Genomic DNA, 17730 nt, shown 5'->3' with positions numbered 1-17730 from the left:
GGACACTATAAATAGACGAAAAATACTTTTTAGGTCAACTTTTGTAATTCCTAGCTGTTGTAGCTGTAATATTTTACCTTTTTAGGAATGTTGTGATGAAAATTGGAGAAGACCCACTACTTTTATTTTTTAATTGTAGTTTATGTCTTTAACTACTTCTTCTAGCAGCTGTAGCGGTTATATCTCTTGGGCATGCTCCTTATTTCTTTATGTTATCTTGAATGTTTTGACGTTTTGCTCACGCAGCTTACAGGCATGATTACATTTTCAAGTCAGAAACTCCCATCGTGCAGAGATACTTTACATTTCAATGCAACTACTCCCATCACACGGAGATACATTTTACATTTCAATGCAACTACTCCCATCACGTGAAGATACATTCTACATTACAAGTCAACTACTTCCATCGCATGAGGATACTCCTAATGTGAGGAGACTTAATGCTCCGACAGCTACGGAACAGTACATAGCTCGGCTAACAATCGAGTCAAATTCAAGTATCTCGTCGTCCCAATCTCAAATAGCGGTTAGCCGGCATCCAGGCACCATCATTCCTGCATCATTTACATCACATCTTAACATATCTGCATTACAATATATGGGTATGTGTGTATTTTATTTTTGCAGGAACATACATCGCGATGTGAAACTTCTTCTAAGCAGCAAACCAAGCTACAATACTATAAGAGACAACAAACTCATAAGCTGGCCAAGGATCCGAACTCAAACTCAAAAACGATCAGTGGAACTCCAATCCTTCAAATCTTTCAAATCAAGCCGCAGTCCAGAGCTATCATGGCTACCAAATCTTCTGTCTCGTAGTATCATTATTGTTACACCCCATATTTTCGTACGTGAAACTACGCCATAAGTAAATTGATGAAAGTTCGAAAATGGGATGTTACATCCCGCATTTTCAACCGTTAGAGTTTCGTCGTAAGTTAATCGACGTAAGCTCGAGAATGAGATTATTTTGAGATTATAAGTATTATGCTATTTCAAACAAGTGAAAAGTAAATTCGTGAAGGTGAGAGGGTAAGCGAATCGAAGAAATGAGTTTCGTCGAAGTTTGGCATTTTATGATAAAATACGGTCCAAGCTATAATACCCTGTATTTATGGACTAGTGCCATACAAGGTACCACATGACCATGATAGTAAGGTATATCAAGTGTATTAAAAGTGAGTAGTATTTTAAGTAATTTGAGATAATTCATAATTATGTGGATAATTGGTTAATTATAGATTTTTGGTGGGAGATTAACAATGTAATTGGAAATTATGGATATGGATGAGCCTAAAAGGCCTCCCACATGGCAGCAAGTGAAACGTCTCATTTACCTATAATAGTATGATATGAAAAGATACGTTACGTTGGTACTCGATTGAGTAAGGTACCGGGTGCCCGTCGCGGTCCATCGGTTTGGGTCGTGACAAAAGTGGTATCAGAGCAGTTCTGTCATAGGGAGTCTACAAGTTGTGTCTAGTAGAGTCTTGTTTATGGGTGTATTGTGCACCACACTTATAAGCAAGAGGCTACACGGCATTTAGGACTGTTACTCTTTCTTCTTACTCTAGATCGTGTGGTAGAGCTCAGTTGGAAGAACTCAATTTCCTAAACTCTATTTTATTCATAATACAATGATGCCTACATCTAGAAAGACGGTTGGTAAGAGATATAGCTGTGGAAGAGTTGAGTCAGAGGAACTCGATTTTGCATCATGCTTATGATGAGTAAATGTGAGGTCTTTAGCAGACCATGTGTGTACTAAAATATGTAAGCTTCTTGATAAGGCGCCCTAAGATATGAATATCTATCCACCCATATGGTAAAAAGAAAAAGAGAATTTGAAGGTAGATACAAGTTTCAATAAGTAAAAGAAGCAAGATAAAGAAGGGTACGAGGTACCCGGTTAATGAAGATTATCAGTATTACAATTCAGGCAGAAAAATATAAGTATTTTGGGTTGCCTTCAACAGTAACAGATGTATGTACAATTGGCTGTACCGATCTCAGTTATGCCCTATGGGAGCTAACATATATGGCTTAAGAGAAAGATAGGATATCAGGATTCGGCTGGGGTTAGTGTAACCCAAAATTGTGGATGGATTATTAGTGTTAGTTGACATTTCCAAAGGACAGTGCAAACGTGGTAATAGATCTCCTTGTGAGACACCCACATAGTGCACTCTAGAATTATATAGTCAGATATAAATACTAGAATGTTCAAAAAAATTCAGAAAATAGGCAGTGGGAATCCTAGAATGATAAATATTATCTTAGTATGGCTCCCGTCCCTAGTAGAGACAGAAGGTTAGGCAACACAAAGAGCTAGTGGATGGAGCAAGGGGAGCTAAAAGCGAAAGAATGTCTTGTTGAAGTTTTCAAAATAAATTGATAGACAAAAATATTAGCAGGGAAATAAGAAGAGAGATAATGAAGCATTATGTGTAAGATGTGATACATGGACGACAACGGTAGATAAAACAAATGACAGTATTACAGAATCTATAGTCAAGGGAAGGAAAAGATGAGAGGTGACAGGCCTTGAGATAACAAAAGAGTATAGGCCATAAAGTCATATCCTCATTTCGAGAAATAAGTTTGTGACTCTAACGTGATTACCAGAAGGAAAAGTTAGACTCCACAATAATAGAAATCAGTATGGGTTGATGAACAAGATAAACTAAACATGAATTAGGGATTGAGTGATTTGATAATAGTCGGCATCATGAGAATTTTAGAGATTGCGTTCTGGAAATAATAGAATGGATGACAGAACCTTTAAAGGTCATTCAGGAAGACGCTTCCCTAAAGCAAGCAATGTGAGCAAAGTTAAGCTTAGGGGACTATGTGTGCCAGTCAGACTAGGTGTCACCCTCGTGAGTAAGGAATTTTGTTATCCTTGGTACAGAAGGATTATCGCAAGGCGAGTAAGGGTCATCGATGATGTGAAAAGACGCCAAAGATGAAGAGGTAAAACAACAATACGTAGATCATCGTAGCACTAAATCTTAGTACTCCCCTAAAGGGGGGAATATGGAGTGATGTGACATTAAGTCAGGATTAAGTGGTTCTAGTAACTATGTAATGGTAAAGGAAGAATGCGATAAAAATGAGAAACGAATGAGATTGCACTTATTCAAATCCCACAAATATGCTACGATTCCAGAATATTATGCAAACACGATGTCAAGGAGAGAAAAAAAGGGTTCCTGCCCGAGATGTTATTGATAAATAAGGAGCCAGTACGAGACATAAGTTAAGATAAAGGAAATAATCCAAGAAAGATTACGCGGAATATTGATATGATAATGGGCCAATAAGTAGTTAGTAGTTGATTCAGGAAGAGCCTAGTTATGTCTAGATAAGAGGATACAAACACATCAGCAGATCATGCAAGATAAATATAGTAAAACCCAACATAGGAAATTCAGTCTCGCAGATATGAAATCATGACCCTTGAGAAATATTTAGATAGGAGTTGGGGTAGTTAAAGGTAACATATGAGTATTACGGAAATAAAAGAGAGTCCCACTGGGAAGACAGTAAAAACATCAGTTCAAATGCAACTCTACGAGCATATGAGTGTGGAGGTAAGTAACTAAGGATAATTATAGGTGAGTATGAACATCAAAAATTACATCGGGTATACGATGTAATAAGCTCGTAGCTTTACAAGAGTACTACAACGGAAGACTAGCTGAGGAAATATGGAAGAAGGCTTCAACCTAAGCATAGTAACTTGAAGAAGAAATGGTCTTGTAATAGCAGTCTCACAACAACATTGTATGCACTCTATAAGAAAGTGGCACCTATCGTGGCTAATGAACGGGAAGAAGAAAAAATATCAAAAGGTGATATTCAAGATCATATGGGTTGTATGGAATTCCAATATGTGTGGGCACTAAGATGAGCTAAGTATCCATGCAGCAAGTGGCAGAACAACCAGGAAAAGTAATTTCTTACATTTAAAGAAAGCTGAGAAGGAATGAAAGGAATTATTCGAGCAATGATCCAGAGTTAGTTACGTTATGAACACACTTAAGATTTCAGAGTATTATCCATGCAGCATATATATTGACAATCATACAACCGTAGAAGACTCTGGTATAAGTTAAAAGAAAGAATTGAGTCCAGGTCATAGACAAAGGATTGAATTGTTAGAAGATTGTATCATGAATATTTCATAGCGTCCATGAAAGGATAAAGTAATAACTAATACCATGAGCCACAGATCGGAAGATAGCTTAAGCCTACATAAAGGCTGATCAGAGGGAATAGGAAACTAAAGAGTTACATCAACCAAGTAAATCAGGAGTCTGATTATTGGACCTAGAAAATTATAGAAATCGTGATTGAAAACATTGCAGAATTACTCTTAGTATCATAGATACAAGAGAGATAGTACAACAACCATATTCTATAACGGCTATACGAGAAAGCTAGTTAGAAGAGTACCAGTCTCATAAGAAGTTAGTATGAAGCTCCCACCGGATTGTGTATACACCAGAGGTGCAAGTATTATAATAGAGTTTCAAGTTATGGATGTGAATTATACCTATGTGGAAGGGAGGTCATGAAAGAGATAGCAGATGTGATGCGAGATTTTAAGGTGAGTAAGGTAAAGGTGAACAACGTATGAGATATTCAAATGCAGAAGGTTATGAATACTCAAATAGTTCAGATAGAAGGCTAGAAGCGCTGGGATTCAGTATCCAGGAATGATAGCGGCATCGTTAGTGGCATATCTTCTAGCCCATAGTTTCTAGGTACTGAGAGTTCTAGTTAAGAGAGTAAAGAAGAGTTAGAAACGATGTGATGTCTCGCTTGATATTCCAAAATAACACAAGGAAATTTATGGTGCAAGTAAGTTGAAGGAAGGTTGCGTGTAATATAAATAGATATATGTAGGTCACAAGCTAAAGTATGGTAAAACGACAAGGTTTATGGAAGATAGGAGTAAGGATAAGAAAGAGCGAGTGAGAAGGTGACGAGAATGGATAAGTCCTCAGGATTAAGCTCATGAAAATAAGAGAGCTAATGGTTTCTCTAAGTTATAGAAAGCTCAGTATAGGCTGAATAAACTCAAAGGAGTCTAAAACTAATAGCATTTAGAAGAGATGGAATGCTGCCCTGGTAATAGAATGAGGGTGTAATTGTGATAGATAAAGGATGACATTTGGGCCTTCGATTGAGTGATGATTTGAAGGGAAAAAAGAGGATTTCATGGACGACACGAGATTAGAATACCCCCACCCATAAGATGAATCACGTTGAGATGCTATGAAATATGGTTATTGAAGTAAAGTATAGTATCGCCCCTAGGTGGATTAGGCAAGTCAATTCAGATATCCCCCGATGAGACGTAAGCCCTAGTAGCAATGTATTATGTAAGAAGTTTCAAGTTGGTAGTGGTAGATTGTAGATCAACATTGAGGCCAATCAACAATGGATGGATAAAAGTTACAAAGTATGAGATGAGATTAGGCCATCAGTCTTAAGATGAACAATAATGAAGAGAAGCGTTACAGGACTTAGATTTATACATATAGGATAAGCAACAAGAGTAAACTGGAGTTTGGTAGCAGACCTCAGTAGCGATAAATTGAAGTAAGAGTTATGGTATAGTATGACCTACCTAGATGCAGTAAAATCATATAGATAGATAATCAGGTCTATGAAATAAGATATAGCAATATTCGTAAGTTCAACAAAGTACCGAGTGAAGAACATCAGTACACATATAGGTTCCCAAATGGGAAACTTGTCATAATTATGCATATGTTCACAAAGTGAGGCCTAGAAATTGGCTAAAAGCTGGAGGGAAAAGTCATATAGGCGCACATACAAGGAAAAAGTCCTACAGGCTGCATGACAGAAGGTAGCAACAGTTACGAGATTGGAAGAATTCCGACCAAAAGTCGTGGTGTGAGAAAGATGCCTAAAGGGGGGAATGCCCTGGCCTTTAGATTTATTCACATAACAATTGCCTAGATGGCAAGGAGAGTACTAAAGTATTCGCAAGAGCTATAGGTTATGATAATGATAAGTGCATCAGTCAACATTCGATGACGAATGTTCCAAAGGGGGAAATGATGTTACACCCCATGTTTTCGTACGTGAAAGTACGCCATAAGTAAATTAATGAAAGCTCGAAAATAAGATGTTACATCCCGCATTTTCGTACGTTAGAGTTTCGTCGTAAGTTAATCGACGTAAGCTCGGGAATGAGATTATTTTGAGGTTATAAGTATTATGCTATTTCAAACAAGTGATAAGTAAATTAATAAAGGTGAGAGGGTAAGCGAATCGAAGAAATGAGTTTCGTCGAAGTTTGACATTTTGTGATAAAATACGGTCCAAGCTATAATACCCCATATTTATGGGCTAGTGCCATACAAGGTACCACATGACCATGATAGAAAGCTATATAAAGTGTGTTAAAACTGAGTAGTATTTTAAGTAATTTGAGATAATTCTTAATGATGCGGATAATTGGTTAATTATAAATTTTTGGTGGGAGATTAACAATGTAATTGAAAATTATGGATATGGATGAGCCTAAAAGGCCTCCCACGTGGCAGCAAGTGAAAAGAGATTCAAAATCTAATGGTGACTCTTTGGTTTATGAGATAGGTGGCATAAATAGAGAATTCTTTGGCCAAGACTAAGCCAGAAACTGGGGCCTATAACCTATAACTTCAAGAGGTCTTCTTATCTTGTTAAAAGTATGATGCTAAGATTTGCTAAGTGCTGGGGGAATTTTCAAAAATGAGTTCAAAGGAAACTTCATAACGCTACATCAACGTGTGATGAAATTCTAAGAGAGCACGGTACAATCTTTCTCAAGAATATCATACGGATTTTTCCCTACTTCGATCCGTCGTTATGTGTTTTGTCACAATTGACGCGTGTTAGAGGGATTGTCAAGAGAATCGGCTCAGGTATGTTAAGGCTACCCCTTCTTTCCTTTTGGCATGATTCATACGATACAAACGAAACGAGCAAACGCACAACTTTCATAAATACCTCTATTCATAGAAGCACTAGGGGTGCCTATGTTCTTGAATTCCCATGTGTCTTATTATTATATCTTCTATTCATGGGTCTTATAAAAATACGTAGTTGATAAAATTTATCCGAAGGCATATTGATCTTATGACATACCGAAAAGTCTTATTAACGTATATCTTATGTATTTCATTCATTTATACATGCATATTGACCCATGACCAGATGGTATTATATACGCGTATATTATATGTATATGGGATATGGGAAAAGGTTACGGTGTTATATACGCACCACCACCTGATCAACTGGTATACGTTGATAATTTTTTCACAGTGGCTGAGATGCTATGATGGGACGCCCTCAGAGGCTTGATGATGTTATGTACGCATATACATATGCATGGTATGACATTTATATGCATATGTATGAAATTATAAATATGAAATGATTCACAGAGCTATTCAGACTTACATGTTGAGTCTTTTACTCCATGTTTCTCTCATGTCTTTTATTTACTGATTATCATTCCTTACATACTCGGTACATTATTTGTATTGACGTCCCTATTGCCTGGGGACGCAGCGTTTCATGCCCGCAGGTCCCGATAGACAGGTTGAGAGTCCTCCAAGTAGACTATTAGCTCAGCGGAAGGTGTTGGTGCGCTCCATTTGTTCCAGAGTTACTTATTTGGTCAATATGATTTGGACATGTATTGATTGGTATGTCGAGGCCCTGTCCCGACCTTTATGGTACTTATCTACTCTTAGAGGCATGTAGACATATGCATGTACGTGAAAGATTGTATGGCCTTGTTAGCCTATGTTCAGTATACGAGTGATCTTTTTGGTCTTATAGGCCAGTATGTCATATGTATAAGTTTGTATTATATGTTGGGTCGTCCTATGACGAGTATTCCCTCATGTTTTATTCTAGTTATCTCATGGAAGCCTTTCCATCTCATTTATCTATAATAGTATGATACGGAAAGATACGTTACGTTGGTACTCGATTGAGTAAGGTACCGGGTGCCCGTCGTGGCCCATCGGTTTGGGTCGTGACAATCATAATACGATATCGGGAAAATTCCTGAGCGTCGCCTCCTGCAAACCATCATTCCAGAACTACATGAGCCCTGATCATCATTAAGCCCGAGGTATGTGTGATTCAAAGCCAGAATTCGGACCCAATTTCCTAAAATTCCCTTAAAAACATCCATAATTTTCCATAAATCCTTCTCTAATTCTATAATCCATAATCTTCCTTAAAACCATATGCCATTTTTCCAATGTGTGCCTAAAGTCAGGACAAAATTGGCTAATTATTTTGCCCGAAAACTCTTTCATTGTCTCCGATCAAAGAGGGGTAGCTGTTGACGAACAATTTTGACCCTCTCTTTTATAATTAATTTACTTGCACTTAATGATTTTCAATTAGTATATTGAAAATATTTTCTAATTAATAAATACTTATTTTAATATAAACTAAGTAATTAATGGTGTTAAAATATCACGACCTAAAATCCAACGAGTCGTGATGGAACCTAACCCAACCTGCTAGGTAAGCCAGTTAACCACTAACCAATTCCAATAACAATATTTTTTTTAGCAAATATACTACTAGGTTATTACCCTAGTAGATATTATATATAATAAATCCCCAACTGGGTAAGAATTACAAAATGTTTAAATACTCTACCAACAAAGCAAAGCAGAAGCAACGTAATAAATGATAGAAACTACAAAGGCTAGTAATTTGAGGCATCCAAGTATTGCTGATGATTGTGAATGTACACACCAGTTGCCAACAATTTGTTGTAGCACCTACAAAGCTCTCACCAGGCGCCATTTGTTGCAATCCAAGGAGTAGGTATGTGTTCTTGGGGCTAAAAATTCCAGCATCATTGTTGATACATTGAGCATGAATTTGAGATGAATACTTACTAGAGACAGAGCTGCCCACTTGATGCATGAAGATAATATAGTGTCTTTTCATCTCCAGATTGAGCATGCATGCATACTAATACCACTGGATAATGATATGACACTATACTGTCAATACCAAAAAATAGATGTAAGCAACAGTTTTCCTTGTATTTCATGTGAGTAGGTATCCTCAGTTTGATATACCAGTACCAATAAATAATACACAAAGAGGCTGTTCATGTACAGCCATATAGTGTGTATAAATGCAATCACATTTAGTATAATCCGTATCTATGAGATGGCTGCTTGACTCCATGGTTCTATATGGTGTTACATCACCCCCAGACTGAGCATGATAACATGCTAATACCACTGAGAGATGGTCTAACATCACACAAGTAATACACAGTAGTCAAGATCAGGCCATGTGATAAATGTCTGTGTATGTGAATCTGATTGATGTCCAAGTCAAATTGCTTGTGATGTATAGCAGGATAACTTCCATTTTTCTGATCCTGACTTATACTGATATCTGTGTTGTTTCTGTGTATGTACAGTAAATTGCTGACCACTTCAGTCGGATTGAAAATGATTTGTGTAGCATGATTGTGTTGTCATCTGTGTTGCTGATATTTGGTTGTTGTAATGTGCTGAGAGACTCCCATAATGAGCATTGCAATATGCTAATACCTCTGGGAGTTAATGCTAGCACCAATAGGCATTAAGAGTTTTCAGAGGAGCAGCAAACATATGTTGTGTTGAACCAGTATTCTACTGATTATTTATACTGTCAACACCCCTCTGTATACTTGCCAAAGCAGTCTTATCCTGTCTATGAACTCTGCAAGATAAAACAAACAAGTTAGGATGTAGTGTTGTGCTCCCAGGTTCCTGTGTGTGTTGAAAACTTTGAAGATGACTTGGTGGTGAAGTGTGAAGAAAGGTTGTTGTTGGTGCTTGTTTGTGATTCTCTTGTTAACCTATCTTTAAATCATTTCCACATAGCAAAAGGTAGTGGAAACTTCAACTAGCATCCAAACATTGTAACAGCAGTACTAATTTTGTTGAAGACCAATCAGTTTTGTGATAGACTTCTATGCAAAAGTAGTGCAGGTTGAGCCTCTATTTTTCGCCTCAGTTTTCTGATCCTGTTATTGATACCTGCAACATGAAGCAACCAAGTTAGGACGCAAAATTGTGTTCCCAGGATCTGTGTGTGTTGATAACTTTGATTAATGAGGGCTGTTGTTGGTGTTGGATTGTGATTCTCTTTTTGGTTATCTTCAAGTCATTCCCACATAGCACTAAGTATTGGCAACTCCAATTGGCATAGTAATACTGGTTCTGCTGAAGACTAATCAATTCTTATTTGTCTTCTGTGCAGTAGCAGTGCTGGTTGAGCATTCTGCTGTAGCTTGGCATGTTTCAGTCACCATTACTCAGGTATCTACACCCTTCAAGCATTGTGTATGTAAGCCTAATAGAGTGAGAGAAGACAGCTATAACCAAACAAATATGGCACAGTTTTCTGATCTTGTTATCCTCTGGGAAGCAGCAAACATTTTAATTTATTCCCACATAGCAAAAGGCAGTGGCAACTTCAACTAGCAGCCAGACATTGAAGACCAATCAATTTTGTGATTGTTCTCTATGCAAAAGCAGTGCAGGTTGAGCCTCTATTCTTTGCCTCAGTTTTCTGATCCTGTTATTGATACCTGCAACATGAAACAACCAAGTTAGGGTATAAAATTGTGCTCCCAGGATTTATGTATGCCGATAACTTTGATGATGATGAGGGATGTTGTTGGTGCTGGATTGTGACTCTCTTGTTGGTTATCTTCAAGTCATTCCCATATAGCACTAAGTATTGGCAACTCCAACTGGCATAGTAATACTGGTTTTGCTGAAGGCTAATCAGTTTTTGATTGTCTTCTGTGCAGAAGCAGTGCTGGTTGAGCATTATGCTGTAGCCAGGCATATTACATTCACCACTACTCAGGTATCTACACCCTTCAAGCATTGTGTATGTAAGCCCAGTAGAGTGAGATAAAACAGTTATAACCAAGCAAATATGGCATCTTTTGGTATCTGTATGAGACTAGTCTTTGCCTCAGTTTTCTGATCTTATTATCCTGCAAAACGTAGCAAACAGGTTTATGAAATGTGTCTGTGCTCCCAGATTATTGCATCTACACCCTTCAGTTGGCATGTATTCGACCTCCAGATTCAACATTTGTTATAACCTCATGTCAACATATAGTTGAGAGCAAAATGGTCATAACAGGTTCTCTTCTCTTCACAATCCTAATCCGAAGGTTAGGAATTTGTGATTTGTCCATCTTGATCAGTTTTTTTCCTGCACTTGGCAATTCATTAAATGACTAAATGTGTGTGTACCTGCAAAAGTGAATGCTAGGTTAGCAAAAAAGTCAGCAACAATGTTCCCTTCCCTTAGTACATGCTGAAAGACAACATTATAGTTGTTCTTTATATGCTTGATCTTCCTTACTTCAGCACCTATACACCAAGGAGTTGCCCATTCACCATCAATTATCTTCCTCATTACTAAGGAATCAGTCTCCATAATCAGTGGATGTAGCTGCCTTTCCACACAGTATGCCAACCCCTCCACAATTTCCTTTGCTTCTGCCACTAAGTTAATTGTCTCTCCTATCTTATGCTTTTGCAAACACGAAATCGCCAGCATGATCTCGAACACAAAACCCATATGAGCTTGGACCAGGATTTCCTCTTGATGCACCATCAGTATTGTATTTGAACCACCCTTCATAAGGAAGCTGCCATGTAACTGTCTTAGTCCCCACATATGGCTTGTAGCCTTCAAAGAAGCTAATCATATCTGACCATAGAGGAGGAATTATGGACAGCCATGGGTACCTCATCCTTGCTAGATAATGTAAAGTCTTATTCACTTCATGAATCACCCTATTGCAAGAAATTGCACCACCATACCCTATCGTATTTCTCCTCTTCCAAAGTTCCCATGTGATTACAGCTGGAGCTGCCTGATATAATGGCATTAGTTTAGGACAACACTTTGCATTCCACCATGTTCTTATTACTTGATGTACCTGTAGCAGATTGACCACTAAACCTGCTGCTTGAAGGAAGTTTCTTCATACTCTAGTTGCAGTTTCACTAGTTAGGAACAAGTGTTGAAAAGTCTCTTCTTGCGGTTGTGAACAACACCAACACTTAGATACTACCAAATACCCACTTCTTCTCCACAAATCGTCAGTAGGAATCTTCCCCTTCCACAATCTCCATAAAAAGAATGAGATTTTAAAATGTAGACCTTTAGTCCATATCTTATTGTAGTCAGGATTTACATGATCTCTATGCCTCAAAATATTCCAAGCACTACTAATAGAGAAATTTCCTGAGGGTGAAGGCATCCATCTAGGAACATCCCAGGAATCGTCAGTAGTGCCAAATATGACTTATTGCCTGATATGTTGATCAATGTCCGCAGGGAAATAGTTCCGAAAATATGTTCAGCAAAATCATGAGTTCCGAAAATAGTTTTGCCTTTCAAGTAAATCAGTGAAAACCCAAATCGTTTACCGAAGTTTCAAAAATATGAATAAGTATGAAAATAATAATTTCCCGAAAATCCTCTCAATAATAATAACTACGATGTTTCATTTTCTTTTTCAGATAACCGGTGTAAATTAAATGCATCACTATGCCCATTTGTCAACATGTGTGAGAAATCATGAATGATGTGATACCGTACAGCATGGGAAAAATACATATTTATGCATGTATGTTATGTATGCATGTCAATGCAATGCATCTCAGAGATGAACTCATTTACTCACACTCTCAGAGTACTCAATCTCACTGTCTCGCATTCTCTCTAACTATGCTCAAGGCTCAGCACACTGAATCACTCAGTGCTGTATAATACCCGCTGCGGCGTGCAGCCCGATCAACATATATATATAGTCGACTGCGCTCACGGGGGTGTGCAGACTCCGGAGGGGCTCTTTTAGCCCAAGCACTATATTGTTGCGGCGTGCATCCCAATCCAATATTTTTGCGGCGTGCAACCCGATCCAATATTATTGCGGCGTACAACCCGATCCAATAATATATATATATATATATATATATATATATATATATATATATATATATATATATATATCCCGAAGTCTTGTTGCGGCGTTCAACCTGATCCATATAAAATATAATCAATATTATATGCTGCGGCGTGCAGCCCTATCCCAAAATGTCACTCTCACCCAGGCCCTCGACCTCACTCAGTCATCAATCTCTTCAGTCTCATTCACAGGCTCACAAAGCCGTGAAACTAGCCCGACAACAATGATATGATGTATCAATAAACAACAACTGAGACTGAGATATGATAAGAATGCATGAATATGACTGAGTACAATATATCAATGAAATAAGTGAGATGACAGCAAGAAATGACCACTATGGGTCCTAATAATATCAGCATGAAGCCTAAACATGATATTTAGCATTATTGGCAGCTTAACTACTTTATCACATGGTGAAAACACGGATATCAACAAAGTAGGACCACTATACATTGCCATGGGAACAGCAGAGTCTCAATTCACAGGGTGCACGCCCACACGCCTGTCATCTAGCATGTGCGTCACCTCAATACCAATCACATAATACGTATTTCAGGGTTTCATACCCTCAGCACTAAGATTAGAAGAGTTACTTACCTCGAACAAGCCAATTCCAACACCGAGCAAGCCAAGCGATGCTCTGAAGATGCCATCACGTGCGTTCCGGACTCCAAATGGCCCGAAACTAACCAAAAACAACTCGAGTACATCAAACAATGCTAAAGGAACCAATCCAGATCGAAAAATATCAAATCTTGAATCAAAAGCCCAAAACCGACCAAAAACCCAACCGGGCCCGCACCTCGAAACCTGACAAAATTTACGAAATTCAACAACCCATTCAATTACGAGTCCAACCATACTGGTTTCACCCAAATCCGACTCCAATTCGATGTTCAAAACTCAAAAATTTATATTATGAAACTTTAGGCCAAAACCCCCAATTTTCGCTTTAAAATTCACAATCCAATTACCAAAAACAAAGGTGAATTCATGAAATATAACCAAAACCAAGTAGAGAACACTTACCCCAATCCTTGTGATGAAAATTGCTCCAACAATCGCCTCAATCTGAGTCCCACATCTCAAAATATGAAGAAAGAACCAAAACCTCGATTTATAGCTCCTGCCAGCATTTTTGCAACTGCGGCACATTAGCCGCTTCTGCGGCGTCGCTTCTGCGACATAACCTCCGCTTCTACGGAATCAGTTGAGGACTCGACCCTCGCACCTGTGGACAACATAACCGCTTCTACGACATCGCAGGTGCGAGCCACCATCCGCACCTACGAAATATCTTGCTCCTGCGCTCTATCAACTCGCTCATGCGCATCCGCATATGCGCTCAAATCTCCGCTTCTGCGGTCTTCTTCACCAGAACTATTTCCTGCGACCCCTTTTTCGCTTCTGCGACTATCACACCTGGGGAAACCAGCCGCAGGTGCGGTCACACCAGAACCAGCAATAGCAACATGAAGTAAAATGATCTGAACCTCGTCCAAAACTCATCCGAGTCACTCAGGACCCCGTCCGAATATACCAACAAGTCCAATAACATAACACGGACCTACTCGAGGCCTCAAATTATGCATAACATCATCGAAACAATGAATCGCACCTCAAATTGAAATCTATGAACTTTGAACTTTCAAATTCAATAACTCGTGCCGAAACATAGCAAATCAATCCGGAATGACTTCAAATTTTGCGCACAAGTCCCAAATAACATAGCGAAGCTATTACAACTCCCGAAATCACAATCCGAATCTGATATCAAAAAGTCCACTCCCAGTTAAACTTTCAAAAATTTCAACTTTTGCCATTTCGAGCCAAATTTAACTACAGACCTTCGAATCACAATCCAGACGCGCTCCTAAGTCCGTAATCACCCAATGGAGCCAATAGAACAATCAGAACTCCGTTACGGGTTCAAATTCACAAAAAGTCAAACTTGGTCAACTCTCCCAATTTAAAGCTTTTAGTTGAGAATCATTCTTTCAAATCAATTTTGAATAACCTGAAAACCAAAACCGACGATTCACATAAGTCATTACATCACACGGAGCTTACTCATGCCCTCAAACAACCAAGCAAAGTGTAAATGCTCAAAACGACCGGTCGGGTTGTTACATCCTCCTCCACTTAAACATACGTTCATCCTCGAACGTGTCCAGAGTTGTTCTCAAAGCCATCAAACCACCGTATAACCTTGCCATGCACATACCCGGGGGTGATCCCACGTCACCCTATCCCATACAGGTCCGATAACACAACATAACTAAAATTTCTCAATTCAACCTAACCCACAAGACTTCGAATCAAATTTCCAACATCCGGAATTTTTTATAAGATCAGAATTTCGCATCTACATACCGTATAAGTCTGAACAAGTTGTACCAAAAGCCGTAACCATAACTCAAATACTCAAATTCAAATAGCACATAGCTCAAATGCTCGAAGCAATGATTTGTAATCACAGTAGCTGTTCAATTCAACCCAATGCCGGTAATAAACCTCATATCAAACAAAACCTCATTCTAAAACCTTCGTACACTGCCGATGATGAAAGAAACACGCAGAACTCATAACCATTCATCAGATCAACCAGTCATGGAATTCCCTCTTATTTGATAAGAACTATAACAAATTCTAAGCCGACTTTCGATATCATCCTTCCAAACATGTTGTAATCAATTCCGATAGTATCCATCCTAGGTCCAATGATCTCATCTCATCCAACACGACCACTCTAGTGATATGCCACATCAATAAAATCTGATGCTATAACCCGTGCACCAATAAGCAACCTTCCAAATATACTCAAAACATGGAAAACTGATTCAGTCGGGAGAACTGTCCCGCAAGCTCCACAAGTACCACCATAACGCAATGCTAAGAACCTATCACACACCATAGAACCAAAACATATGAATCTAGCACAAAGGATCAGATCTTAACATAACTCTGCTGCAATGCGTGACCCTATCCAAATGCTGGTCCATATGAAATACCTCAAGCCACCATGCTAAAAATCAATAACCATGCGCAATTCGACATCAAGTACTCCAAGTGCATTACCATAACCACGGAGAAGCAAATGACACAATGCCACACAAAACCCAAAAGAACATAACCAATACTCTATCGACCAAGCAATACCCAATACTCTTCTCGCTCAAATTCCGATATAAGGACCCAATAGAACCACACCATATGTGCATATAACCAATGAATCACAACTCCTCGTAGCATAGAAGAGTAACTCACAGATCATCTCAGAATACGAATAAGCTCAACAACAACCGGACGACACATCCCTCAACAATAGCAGTATGGAGTCAACCACTCCGACTCGGTGTAGAATACACACCCTAATTGGGCCTACCAATGGACCCCCAAATCAACTCCGGGCATCCACACATGGATAAATAACCCTCCAAAAATCCACAATGACTGAATCAAAACACATACTATCATCTGGCTAGCTTCGGCCACAACCTCACAATCCACAACCATGAAACAATTTGCTCCTGAGAACTCCCAGCCTCCAAATCCATAAAACACACTAATCACCATATGTGATTCCATCTCCACCGCTAGAATGTCTAAACACATCTCTCATACACGATCATCCCACGAGGAATACTTCTAAAATTCTTCCGTGCCACATAGCAAAATTTGAATATCAACAGTCAATCAACCGGAAGAGTGTCGCAATACCAGTGAAGTATCCATACATCAAAACACATTGCCCCTTCTGAAATGTATACTCTCATCAGACCATACCGATTAGTAATATCCTTTACCTAGTCATCTGAATCCGTCCATGCTGCCTACAAATTTATGTCCTTCCCTTCAAAACTGAACAGTGACCTTGCACATGCAAATCTCAATCCCACACAACACACCGCGTCTACCATGCCATCATGTGAAGAGTAACAGAATCTCATAACCAACTCTGAGTTACAAGCAGAATACATACCCGGTAGGTCAGAAACCTTCCATTTGATCTCATCCCGGAGAAAATTCTAATACGCAACATATTCCTCACGCCGGTAGGAAATATACCCCTCGAACCGTGGTAAAAACCATTGAGAACTCTTCTAAACCCATTTGCACACAACCAAGCTATCAGAACCGAATCTCTCTAACTCAACCCAGCCACGCAGGTCTCCAAAACCCAAGAGCATTGCCACGAAACACCTGTGGAGGCTAGCCACATTATAAGTACCCAAAGACCCGATTTTATCCGTTACTGTGCTGATCCAAACTACTACCACGCTGTCCTATTTCTCCAGGTCCTTTCCAAATTGCCTTTGAATTGATACTTCTCCTTGCTAGAATACCACAATCCTTAACCAAAATTCACTACACAAGAGGCCCTAGTATAACACCACAATGCCCTAAGGCCCATAAGCCGCTGACTCTTCTCTTAAGCACCCCAAAGCGCCACAACCGTGGCACCCACTCTAAAGAGACCTTATGTGAACCTAAAACTATTTCCTTCACCTTCTTGATACTGAATTGCATAATCCACAATGATATAAAAATGGCACAAGTCTCAACACCATCCCATGCAAATATCAGATCCTAGCCAAATACCAATCCGAAATTCTCAATTTCTACACATAATCCTTGAATCTATTAGAACTATTCTC

Source organism: Nicotiana tomentosiformis, chromosome 6 (assembly GCF_000390325.3).
Source record: "Nicotiana tomentosiformis chromosome 6, ASM39032v3, whole genome shotgun sequence".
NCBI lineage: Eukaryota > Viridiplantae > Streptophyta > Magnoliopsida > Solanales > Solanaceae > Nicotiana > Nicotiana tomentosiformis.
The sequence above is the reverse complement of the archived record's forward strand: the minus strand, read 5'-3'. Positions refer to the sequence as shown.